Here is a 13,247-nt window from a genome sequence, read left to right as displayed (position 1 = left end):
CTGGTCTGAACAAGCTGGGCTTGGTCCAGACCAGCACAAAATAATGACTGATGTTTTGATGAGAATTCAGTGACATGCAACAAGGGTTGATATTCTGCCACAACAAAGGGTAGATCCCAGCAGTGAAGCAAAAAAAAAACCAAACCAAAAAAAAAAACTAGCAAAAAAAAAAAAGAGAAAAAAATGCAGCATTTTGTGAAGCGTTCTGCTTTTCTCAGTCTCTCACTGAGATTAGAAGAGGGAACTTGAGGGCAGAGGCTGGTGTTTATGGAGCTGGAGGTATCTTCTCTTTTCAGAGGGAAGAGGAGCTCTCAAGTCTGCTGAGAAGATTCCCATTGCCTTTCAGTCTTTGGACCAATCCGCATTTGAAAGAATGACTTTATTCCTACCTCTGGTAGGAAGTCCACTGAGAAGTCTGTGAGAGAACTTGAAGTCATTCTGCTGGTACTTGTGGATATATTGCTCCGGAAAGAGAAGTTCCTGTTCTATGTTACCTCCTGAGAACAAAAGTTCTCAAAAGATGTGGCACTCCACATGACGTGATTTGCTTACACTGTAATTTTCTTCTTCTGAACGAAGCCAGGGAGGAGTTGCCTGTTACATTTCAGGGAAGTTAGGTGATGTGCAGAGTGAATACATCAAATAATGGTGTTCAAGTGTATAGCAATCAAGTCAACACCAATAAAAGTTTGCTGTCTTTCTAAAATGATCTTATACATTAGTGTCAAATGCTCTAGGACGTATAATGAAAGAAGACAGGATGCATTCAAGGCAATGAAATGAAGCTAATTAAAATGTCAGATAACACAGCTTTAGAATGTTTGAAATAGACCTTTAGTAAGATAGTGAGATCTTCATTAGAAGGCCACAAACTTAGCATTTTAATAAAAAAATAATCCTAATAATTTTTTGCATTGAGTCTGACCTCTGCTGCCTACAAATTTGGATTGATATATCAAAGTACATATTGCCTTTAATGTTCCTGTCAAACCTGAGCTGTGATGCATGGATTTATTCCCTACTTGGAGAGATGCTTCTGTGAAACTTGGCTAATAAAAACGTGACACAGCCAGTGACTGATGTCTGTTCTCTCAGGGTGTGTTAGCGTGGGACAAACACTGCACACACATCCTCTTCTTGACACTGAAAAATGAGACACATTTAGTAAAAAATATAATATATACTCTAATGGTCTTGCAGTGACCTTCTTGTTGTCTTTCTCCCTCCATGCATATCTTTCTCACCTCTCAACTCTTTCCCTTCCTTCCCTTGTAGGCTCTGAGCCGGCAATTTATCTTGCAGTGAGGTCTCTGCTGCCTCTGAACGTGTCATACGCTTGCGCACAGGCCCTGGCAGGGTCTGGGCTTCCTCTGTGGGAGATCTCAGGCTGCTTTTTGCCAGCTTGGACCGAGAGCGGACAAAGAAAAAAGCTTTTCCTGGTAAAATAAAGATATACTTAAAAAATTGAAACAAACCTCAGCAGCGAATCCAAATCCCAGTTCTAGCAACCTGGTAATTTGTCAGTGCCAGGCGTCAGCCCACTATTAGTCTTTTTCTGGATAGAGATGACAGAGCTCTGTTGACAAGCTGTAGGACTTATTTCAGGAGCTGGCACCTGGCTCCCTGGCACGTCCCCCTGACGGCTGTGTCACGCTCCTTGGAGCTGCCTTTGGCTCTGCAGAAGTTGCTGCCTGGCGCTCCCAGCCTGCCTGGTTGGGAACCTTGCAGTTTATTTCCATAATTACATGTCCGTGCACCGCTGTCCCCAGGCCTGTCTAACGCTGAGTGGAGCTTGCCGTGCTGGCAGAATGGTTGTCCCAGCTCTCATGAACATGGAGAATGAAGGGAAGGCTTCTCACCCTTCCCCAGAGGGGCTTTGGCCTCTCTCTTAGCCTCTGTCTCCTTCTGCATCCCTCTATTCCAATTCCCCTGAGCTGTTTACTCTCCTCCTTGCTCAGTGTCACAGGAGCACCGGGTGCCTCCCCAGGGTGTGAGTCTGCTCCGCCCCTTCCCACAAAAGGCCACGGCGTCTGATCTGGAGCTTTCCTGCTCCTGCTGCAAGAAAATATTTAGCATTTTAATATCTTTTCACATTTATAGAAGTAATTTATGTATGAACATACACAGTGCTTAGTAATCATTTCTCAGATGAATGTGGAATTTTTCTAAAATTAAACTATCATTCTTTTCTCTTCACACTTGGCTGTCATATCTTTCTTAATGCAAATCAGTCATTGACTAGAGACACCTACTGTAAGAAGCTATTTTAGCTGTCTGATTGGTTATAAATTGATTTTAAAAGTGAAGACCATTTTGGGGAGATAAGCCGGGATTGGTAGGGAATGGAAAAAATAATTCAAGGGGGAAGTTTTTATTTGAATGTGACTATTTACCTCTATCTCAGAGCAAAGACTGTAATCCGAGGGTCCTATCTCTCTTTCCTCCTGCTTTAACTCTTAGACCACAAATCCCTCATCCTCCCTGGTCCTATGCAATGCAGAACCCTTAAGGACCAGAGACGGGTACCCCAAGGAAAACATATTTCCCCTTTCAGTCTCCATTTGATACCAGGCCAAAGGAAAAGGGAACATTATCTCTGAAGGAGCCAGGCTACTCTTCTGCTCTGAAGCAAGTCCCTTAGCTCAGGAATGAAAAGAAATCCATTATGGTTAGTTTCAGAGAAACCTCTCTTCGCTGCAGTATTTCCCCCTGCTATGCTTCGAGTGCTCTTCAGAGGGAATATTCCCATTTTACAGGCAAAGAAAATGGCTTTGCTAACACAGTAGTGGTCTGCACAAAGCAAGAGCAAAGCAGAGAAGGTTCACTGAATGCAACTTGGGAAGTTGGAAAAATGAGAACTGTTTTCAGGTTTTCTTTTTTCTGCTCTTTATTCTTCAGGGTCAGCTCTGATGTTGTCTGCTGGGGTTTGAACAAGGAGTTTAATTTTTAAGGCATGTCTGACTTTTCTCTTTGGAATTTTTTTTCTGTTGCTTGCACTGTTGGTTCTTGGTATATAATTAAAAGTGTGTAAACAGTGGCTGAGTTTTTAAATTAATTCAGTTTGAGTGAACATGCTTACTAACTTCAAGGTTTGCATGCTGTGCCTATAGAAACAATAGTTATCCCGGCATAAATATTGGGCAAGAGTAAATTTTGAAGCCACACAGATAAATAAACATAGAAAGCAGCTACCTACAAGTACTTCAGTGCTGATTTGTTAAACCATTTCTTCTTCCCTAGCAAATTACAGCTATGCAACGCTATTCAGATTTTGATTATTTATGATCAGTCCACCTTGTCAAAGCTTCTGAATACTGTTAGTCAAATGCATTTGAATAAACAAATGCATGTAACGGTTGCAGCGTGTTTCTAGATATTCAGAGAGCAGAAAAGGAACCTAATAAATCAAATCAATTACAAATCAACTGTTCCTTGCACAGCTCTATTGTCCCCTGAATGCTTGTAACTGGGAGGTCAGACCCGAATATTCTTTCTTACTTTTGTGAAGTTTAAAGGGACATGCTTTTTTAGTGTCTAGGCTTGCGGTTTCTCAGACGTGTACAGGATTTTCTAATACGCTCCATTTAATGCGAAATTCAGGGCAGTTGTTATAATCCTTCTTGAGTTAGAAACAGAGTCCTGGATCAGATTGCAGTTTTGGAGTGAGGCCAGCTGCTAAAGAAAGTGATTCTTCTGCCCCTCACCTTTCATGTATTAAAAGACACCCCTAGCTTGGCTTCCAAGGAAGCTCCCCGGGAACCCAGCGCTGCAGCTGCATCAGCGGGAAGGTGTGATGCCTTTGGCAAGGCTGTGTGGCACAGCCCACAGCCACCTTTTGGGGTGGTAGGACCCACCCCCCATTCCTTCTGACAGCTCTTCACATCAGCTGAACTCAAAGCCTTGTGCCATCTGTTTGCATCTTTGTTGCAACCTGTGAGAATCTGTTCCATTAAGAATTCGGCAGCAGTGCCTCAGCTACAAGTAAACGCAAATACAGGACTTCAGTATAATGGCAAAGGAGCAGCTGCAGCCTAAGGGCCCGTCTCCCACTGTTCTGTTTTGTAGCAACAACCAGTGGGATGAGGAGGGCTGACCCTGCTGGTTTCCCCTGACTCAGGAGACTGATGTGCCGTTTACATCCAGAGATGAAAGGATGGCCTTGGCCCGTAGCTGTGCATTCTACTGTGAGGCAGGAGCCAAAATACTGCTGCAGCCCACACCCTTGGGGCACAGCATGGTCAGCTCTGCCACTTCCAGACTTCCCATGACCCTGCTGTCAGGCAGGTTGAGACTGTCTCGTGGGTAGCCTGTGTGCACAGGATGCCTCTAGACTGTGCAGTACTGCAAAGCACTTGAGCTCTCACGTGTGTCTTCCATGACAGGACTGCGCTTGTGTGGCCACCTCTCCTTCAGGATCTTGCTCCTTCTGTCTTGGGAGAACATGACATACGCTGTGAACGTGCTCCTTGTGAGCTGGGACCTTAAAAACCTCGTGCACGGAGGTCTGCCAAGGCACCTGCCTGCAGCCTCCTCTGCCTGGCTCGGCTGAGTGGTTTGAGCTGATGGTTTGGAACGGGTGGACATGAGTCCTCGGGTCACACGTGGCACTGTTCCATGCTCTGCCTGACCTCTGCCTCTCTGCCATTGATTTATTCTTGGCTGATAATTTGGAGACTGGGAAATCCGTGTGACTGCAGCGATGGGTCTGCAACTCCAGTTTGTTTGCTGCAGCCAGGCCCTCACACAGACACGCACATGCACACACACATATGTACACGCACACATATACACATACACATGCACACACTGGTCTCCCCAGGAGCTTGTGCAGATACTGGCCATGCCAGTATCTGACTACCAGACCCATGGTCTCTCTCTGGTATCCAGCCCTTGACCTATGGTCTCCCTGACTGGCTCCCAGACCCCTTATCCTACATGCACTCTTGTAGGACTGATCTTCCCTAGGGAAACACACAGACAAACACACGCTGATTTCTCCAGTTACTGGCATCCAGACTCATGGCCCCTCTGATCCACTGCTTGAATCCAGCTGCTGCATGCACCTCCCATACACACACAGACATGCACACAGAACGGGGTCCCTCACCCAGGAAAGAAGTCAAAAATGCAGTTTAACAAGAAGACTGCAGTGAACAGGGCATGACCAATCAAGCACACTGACCAGCAGCATGTTTACATGCACTTATTTCTGTATTTTCCACACCTGTTCCTTCACAAGCAAACTTCCTCCTGTTCTCACCTTTGGTCTTTACCCTTAGTATCCCATAGGTATCACACATTCCCACCAACCCCTTAAAGACATCCTGCAGTAAGTTTTACACCATTCCTCAAATGCCCATCCCATAATGAGCCCTGAACACCTGCAGGCAATAACCCTGCTCAATCTGCAAGGCTGTCTGGTGAGAGCAACTCCTGCAGACTCCTCCAACACCCAGACTGTGTTCTCTGCTGAGGTCTCTGGGAATATCCAGGATCAGGTGCTATAGGGCTTCCTCTGCTTGGTACTGTCCTCTGCCCATCTCCAGGCCTTTGTGTTTATGGTGATTATCCCTTCATCACATAAACTAACAGTTCCCACCACTGTACACGTGGATGGCTCTCAGAAGAGTAATCTCTTGAGTTTATAACATCGAGTGTCAGCAGATCCACAGTTTGATCTTCAGAAATTCCATGACTTCTGTGTCTTCTGTGCTCATGTGATAGACTTCTTCAGTTAATATGGTTTTTACAGTCACATCTGGAAGAAATAATTTCCTAAAGCTCATTTACTGTTATTTTTTAGGAAGTCACGTTATGAGGATAATGAAGAATGTGAGCTGCATTTAAATACTAAGCAGGCTGGGGCATCATGTTCCTCATTCAGTAACTCAGAAGAGGAAGACAACCCTTGAATCCTGGTAGGCAACCTACTATGGACTTCTCAGTAAGATGTTGTGCTGTTACTTCCCTCTGTGTGCAGGACATGTTGAGAGCCTTCAGGAGGTGACTGGGGAGGATACCTGATACTGTGTAAATGTAGCTGCTGTTCTGTTGCCGTTTGTAAAACTATATCCAGAAAATCTAAGAGTATATGCAGAAAACCTGTAATTTATTGCTGTGAGATGTAAACAGGGGACACTCGATGTCAGGGGCAGCTTGCAGGGTTAGGCATGGGATGGATCCTCTCAGGCTGCAGATGAGCAGAGCACAGCAGAGCACAGCAGGGGTGTAGTGCATGCAGGGGAGCACCTGGTAAAGACATTCATTTGTTGCCCAGTTAAAAGCAATCCAGCAGTAAGTGACTGTTGTGCAAACCACCTGCCCTCTGCCATTTCCCCTGTAACAGGCAGGGATATGAGGTACCAACAGCTCTGGAAATATTGAAGCTGCCAGTATAAATGTTTTTGATTAAACTCTGTGCAAAGGCCATGTGCATAAATGCACAGGGTACACAGAAACACACCCAGGATGGTGACTTCAAAACCATTTGCAATCTTCCGTTTACTCTTGGTAAACATTTCCAGGAGACATGTTTGTGAGGAATATGTGTAGAATTTGGCACGATAGCTTGAGGCTTTATCCAACAGCTGCTGGAGGGATGGCATAATACCTGTTCTGCCAGGCTTGACACAGTTAGAGATGAAGCACCTCTTTAGATTAGTATGGAATTAATTCCTTTCTTGGCTACAAAATAGTCGTATTTGATGTTGCCCGCTTGGAATTGCTTGAATGGATCAACAATGTTTTTGATAATATCTGCCAAGAACATTGACTGAGTCTTTTACAATTACTCATTTTTATACACCATGCATCAATTTAGAGTATAAGGCAGATAAGGAAAAGGTGTTGCAAATGGAAACCTAATAGTGTTTTGTATTTCTTACATTCATGTAATATGTTGGAATGAACGTAATTGTCTGGAGAAGCAGACCAGAAGTGATTCTAAAATTCATTCAAAACTTTGATTATCTGGACTTTTTTGTATATCAAACTGCTTTACAAGACCAATTAGGCAGCCAGCTGCCAGAGACATTTTAAAAATGTCTGATAGTTACCAAAAGCCAGAGGCTGGTGAGGAATACTGTAGTGCATCCCGTACAAGCACATAGTCCACAGTTGTGGATACTGTTTGCAAGTCTCAGTAGTCAATTCAATTGAATAAGTCACTCCTCCTCCAATTCTTGTTCAAAGACAGAGAAAAATGTGTTTAGAAAATAAATCATATAATTGTCTGGAGTACAGGCACACGTCTCTACTTCAAGCTAACCAGCAACCACTGTGACAAACTCAACTTCTCAAACTTTGCAGTGAGGAGGCAGGTGCAAAAATGATTTTACTTGTTCTCTCAGTTTGGAATGGTGGATAAAAACAGTTATAATCACTGCTGAAAAATGGTCTTTTTTCGAGTTCAGCAAATTTATTTCTTGCCAGTGCACTGGAAAATTGGAACATAGGCCTGGGAAAAATTCACTTAGAATAATAAAGTATATGTTGGCTTGGTACTTGCATATGTACAAGTCACCAGGTGTCTGCATGCCTTTCAGAGAGGCAACACTGTTGGGGTTTTTAAAGACAGAGGAGTTTTAGAAACTTGAAACCTATGGAAAGAGAGTACATTTAACAGAATTTTGATGAGCGTGGGCAAACATGGGAGCTTTCATCACAGCTTTCAAAAACTGTGGGAATTCTTGAGTCATCTGTGTACCCCGGAAATTGCATCAGCAGATATCAATGATTGCTATTTTCAAGTCTGCTGTGACAAATGGGCTGAAACAGGTCCTGCTTAGCTTCTGCCATGTGAAAAATATTTACTCCAGCTTGAACTGAAAATATTCTGCCAGGCACAAGATTGGAAATAGTCTTTGCAACAGTTGTGCCACTGTCACCTGTCTTAACACTGAATGGTTGGACAAATGATAAATAAAACAGGGAGTGCCTGGACTAGAGCATCCTCTGCAATGGCTCTTAACAAATACAGTTGCAACCTTCACTGCCAAGGCAAGGACTCTTTGTACCTTCATTATGAACTCAAGTGGAAAAAAAATACAGAAGGTGCAAACCTGAGGATGCAGTTGAAATACAAATTATCTAGAGCAAGATGGAGCTCAGAATAACTGCACTGAAGGTGGAGATGGGAAAAATAGAGTGGGAATTAAGTGAAATATGTAGGGGTTTTTTTGTATATGTAAGTAATGAATTTTATGTGGTAGTTTCTTATATCTTTTAAGAATTTCTTTTGAGGTATACATTTGAAAACTAAAGAAGTAATAAAAGTATGACCAAATGAACTGATGCTACCATTAGGTATATTATCACGATGAGTAAGCCATCACTTAGGAAAGTTTATATCTAGAGGAAATCTATAAAGAAAATTACCGTCAAAACAAGAACTTTATTATTTGTCATGACAGTGAAAATGGCTGAAGTTTCTCACCTTGGTTCAGGATTAAACTTTATATCCTTTCTGTCATCAAAGGAGCTGAGTCTCCCTTTGAGGGAGGGCTAACACAGGCTCTTTAGCCATTACTTTTTTTGTGGCAGGCCTATTTGAAGCTTCTGATGTATATTTTTGTTGTTCAAGCTGAGCTATTTGCCTTATTTCTGCTAGGCTGGTACCTGGAATTTTATTACAATTTCTTGCAAATAATGCCCACATTATATATAATTGGCATAGGTGAAATAGATGTAGAGTTAATAAAAGTAACAGAAACGTAAATAGCAATAGTATAAAAAGATAGCTACTATTGATTTACATTTCTAAAGGGTAATTGCATTTCCAAAATAATTAGAGTAATAAAATTGTGGTTGTATCCTGAAACATTTTTTAAATATAAATTTTATCTCTAGACTTTCATCTGCCCCTGTTTCCAGCTGAAATAGTGCAACATAGAAGTTGATTAGAATTCTCTAACAGTGAACCAACAGGTTGAATCCTGTTGTTATATTCTATTTTACTGAATAGTAAAATGATGAACAATGCAGGTAGTACCGAAAAGAGCAATATTCCTTTATTTAATTTTTCAATTTAAAGTTAAGAACATTTTGGTTAATGGAAGGTGAAAATGGTATTAAGGAAGTTATTATTTATTGGTGATTTATACAGCAGTGAGATTGTATTGTAAAGCACTGAGTTAGAAAAATTGACATGATAAGTCTCCTTAACTCTCAGACATTGGAGAATTGCCCTTGGTTCTTGTTGAATAATACATATTGGCTGATATAAACAAGGTACAAAGTGTGTATAGATTCATTTAGAACTCCCAGGTGGGAAAATTTGAGTAGGTTTCCAATAAAGAGTCTATTATCCCTTGGTAACTGAGAACATTACATATGAAAACTATGGCATTTAAAATGAGTAATCTTATATCCAGACAGTGTTGGCTGACAATGCCATATTCTCCTTTTTGAGCTAATCATAGCCTTTAATTACCAGATATCTTTTTTTAATGGTAGCCATTTCTCAGATGCTCTAGTTAGGTGTTTGCCTAGTAGTGACGAAAATTTAGCAAGCTCCTATTAGCGGTACGGTGATGTTTTATAGCTCAAATGCTAGAATAAGGAAAAATCTACCCCTTGTTGGTCACACTGTGTCAGCATTTGTGAGATAACTCATCTAGCAGACTGTACATTCCCCAGGGCAAAGACTTTTATGTTTATATTTGTAATCTGCCATTCAGACAATGGGACATTGTAGTCCGTAAACAACAGTAGCTGAATGCCAGTTAATTTCAGATTATAGGCTGAATAAGACATTCAGACTGTAATTTTGCTTTCTAGGTATGGTTATCTAAGACTATATATGGCAATTATCACTAGAGCAGCAAAAATTTTCATGTGATTCCATGCCAGAAAAATATCCACAATCATTCCAAACCAAATGCCTGTGAGGACTTCTTAGATCTTTCATTTGTGCTGTTGTTTTATTCTGACAAACCTAATCAACACATTAATCCAACAACTAAAAAACTCATTATTTTTCATAAAATCTTACATAAAAGAATAAGTTTTTACTAGTCTGCATCAGCAACATATATTATCTAGCGTGGAGGCAGTTCTGTTTTATCAGAAAAGGAGACATATTTCTGTGACAATAGTTTAATCTATTTCCAAAACACATCAATATAAAGGACAGTGAAAGTCTGAAGATGAAGATAATGAGAGTTGCTGAAGCTCAGAATGCCAGAACTTTCAGTGCCGAAAGCCTCTAACTCTTCAGGGGTGTCTACCAGAATGAAACTAATGAGAAGTCATATTTTCAGTATTTTATTCCCATTTTTATTATTTTTTAAATGCTACACTCTTTGATTATGGCAACAGCTGTTGGCAGTACTGTACAATATGTGTCCGCACAAAATGTGTTCTCTCACATTTTGTTCTGCAGAGAGTAAGACTTGGATTTATTTTTATTTAAAACTGAAGAAAGTATTTTATAGGATGTTCAATAACTGGAATTCCTAAAATGTCACCTTACAAGTCTTAGGGAAGGCTCACAGTTCAAGTGCACCATTCAACGTCAAGGGAAATGTAGATTCTTCCTTTCCCTCTTTCTTTTTTCTCAGTGATGTAGAGATATTTTTAAACAAGAATAAGTGACAGACAATCACGTGCATTTTACAGCTTGCTCACACATTAGTCAAACATCTGCCATACATGAACTGCAGTCAACTAAGGATTGTCCCTACCAGAAAAATTGATAGATTTATTGAAGAAACATGCAGAACATGCAAGCTTCAGTCTGACTCTGTCTGTTTTCTTCCTTCATCTCTCATTTTGTACATGCATATACATATACATATACATATGTGTATATATACACACACACACACACATACTATGCCCCCCAGGATAAAAGCTGAAATGAAATTACACTAATGTAGGGATATGGACTCTGGGCAATATTAAAAAAAAACACCTGTGTGCCTGTGAAATCCAGATCCCCTTTTCCAGTGAGATCCGGGGAATGCCAAGTGACTTAAAGATAACATTTAGGCTTTGCTGGCCTGTGCACCCTCATCTGAGCATGATGCCATTTCAACAGCAGTTCCACTCCTCCCTGCTGACCCTCCTTTATCCCTCCTCTTTCCTGTCACCCTTCTGTCTCGCTGCCAACAAAAATGTCTAATGATCTGAAAAATAATCTGAACTAGCTCTTTCCATCTGGATCTGTTTCGTGACGTGTCTCCCAGGGTGACCACACACAGCTGTGCTGCCATGGGCATACGAGAGGGAATGATTTTAGCTGGGTAAAGTCAATCTGCCACAGTCTGTGAGACCATGGCCTCAGCCATTTCTACCATTTTTCTCCTTAATCTCACTCCAGCAATTCATGGCTAGGCTTCGCAAATGAAGATTTGGGAAGACTCCAGCAATTAACCTGATCATCAACTACTGGCATTATGTGTCCTGTCACTCTTGAGCAGCTTTTGACATCCACAGATTCGTCTGGGAGTCAGGAAGCAGAAGCAGAGGCAGAATCAGGCCACCCCTTTCAGGAGGTGATGTGCTCTGTGAAGGAGGCTTTCCAACTGGAGTACGAGCAGGAAGGTTTGTGCAGGACAGAGAATATCAATGCTGTGCTCTTCCACATCATGGGCAGCAACATTTTGCCCCTCACAGTTTCCTGGGCTGGTGGCTTCCCATGCTGGATATGAGCTGCAAAAGCTCTGTGCTTTGCCCCTTACGCAGTTTGAAGTTTTATGGTCCCTGTCAACATGTCTGAGACATGGCCATTTCTGGATCTTACACCTTCAGACAATTCCTTCTCTCTATGCCGTGTGAGGTGGAGGATCCCCAGTGTGAAGGACAAGAGCCACACAGTGAGCATACTGACAGTATGTCTCTTCTGGTCAAGATGGATGTACAAATCTCCCAGCTAGCCCTGACCCAAGTTGATAAAGGCTGTTGTGCGTATTTTTTCACTGTGGGATCATCACCCTGAACCCAAGCTGTGCATTCCTTCTTCCTTTTCTGATGTGCAAGACACCCAGTTGTGAACAGTCCCTTGAATATGAATTCATCATGTGAGATCTCTTCAGACCTGGCAGCTGAACACCCCACTTACCCTGTCATACCTCTCCCGTGTCCTGCACATGCCCTGTGCTGGTGACTGCAGGGACCAGTGGTGCTGGGCCCTCCTAGGGTGGCAGAAAGCTGCTGTTTGTCATTCTCCAAACTTGGTTGCTGTGCTGGAGCCAGCTGGTGAGACCAGCCTGCATTTTACCTCCCAGAAGCCCAACTGGAGCAGGAGCCCTGACTGATTTGTCAGCTTGAAGTCACTGCTAAGTCTGAGGTGACCCAAGAAATCTTCAGAATCCCTTTGGGGACTAGCTGGCAGCTGAATGGCAGCCTTGAACACGCTGTTAGCATATAAATGACAGTCTTAGGTGAGCAAAGTGATCAATTGATATCAAAGTGTCTTTAACAATAAGTTCTCACTTCTTCCTGGTGAAAGCCAAGAGTCAAAGGTGGAACTTCTGTCAGGGAAGAAAAGATAAGGCCAGAGACTGCCCACTGGAACAGCCATTGGCTCACAGAGGGATGTAAAATATATTTTCCCCACCTGCTCAGTTTCCTCCAAGTCAATGAAATTAGAATCTGACCATTTTGTTCTGGTAAACTTTGAAAAGGAGTCAGGCTTGCCAAAAACCTCTGCTAATATACCAAAGGAAAAGGAAGCAAGTTGTAACACATGTTTAGGATCCAACAATAACATTCTGTTGCACACATCTAAAACACAGTGGAGGGAACACAGTGCTGCTTTGGAGTGTGCCTAGTGACATGAATCACGATATTAGCTCAATATTTGCCCCAAAAGAGTAAATCACCAGGATTCAGGCAGCCTAACTTTGTTTATAAGAGCTGCACAAGGAAATATGTATACTGCAGCCTTGTTTCTCTTAACTGCCCAAGTTAGGCTTTCCCTATACACCAAGTAATTTTTGGTGTTCTTTTCCTTCTTTTTGAAGAAGAAAATTGCATAAATAACATAATGAAAGAAACGCTGCACCTCAGAGAGAACAAAACATTGGCAGCATAACCAAATTTGATATTATCATAGATTAGGGTTTGCAACACTGACAGTAATAAGCAATGGATCTATTTCATGTAAATTTAGCACGAGACATCAAAAAAAGTGTTGGCTGGTGCCTGGTAAAGCTGTCTCAAGAAGAGTTTGGTCAGTCTAGTGAAGATCATGTGGAGTTCTGTGAGTCAGTCGACTGACTCTGAAAAGTGGAGTGTGGAGTGGG

This window comes from Chiroxiphia lanceolata, chromosome 2, assembly GCF_009829145.1.
Source record: "Chiroxiphia lanceolata isolate bChiLan1 chromosome 2, bChiLan1.pri, whole genome shotgun sequence".
Taxonomy (NCBI): Eukaryota; Metazoa; Chordata; class Aves; order Passeriformes; family Pipridae; genus Chiroxiphia; species Chiroxiphia lanceolata.
This window is presented reverse-complemented; position numbering follows the sequence as displayed.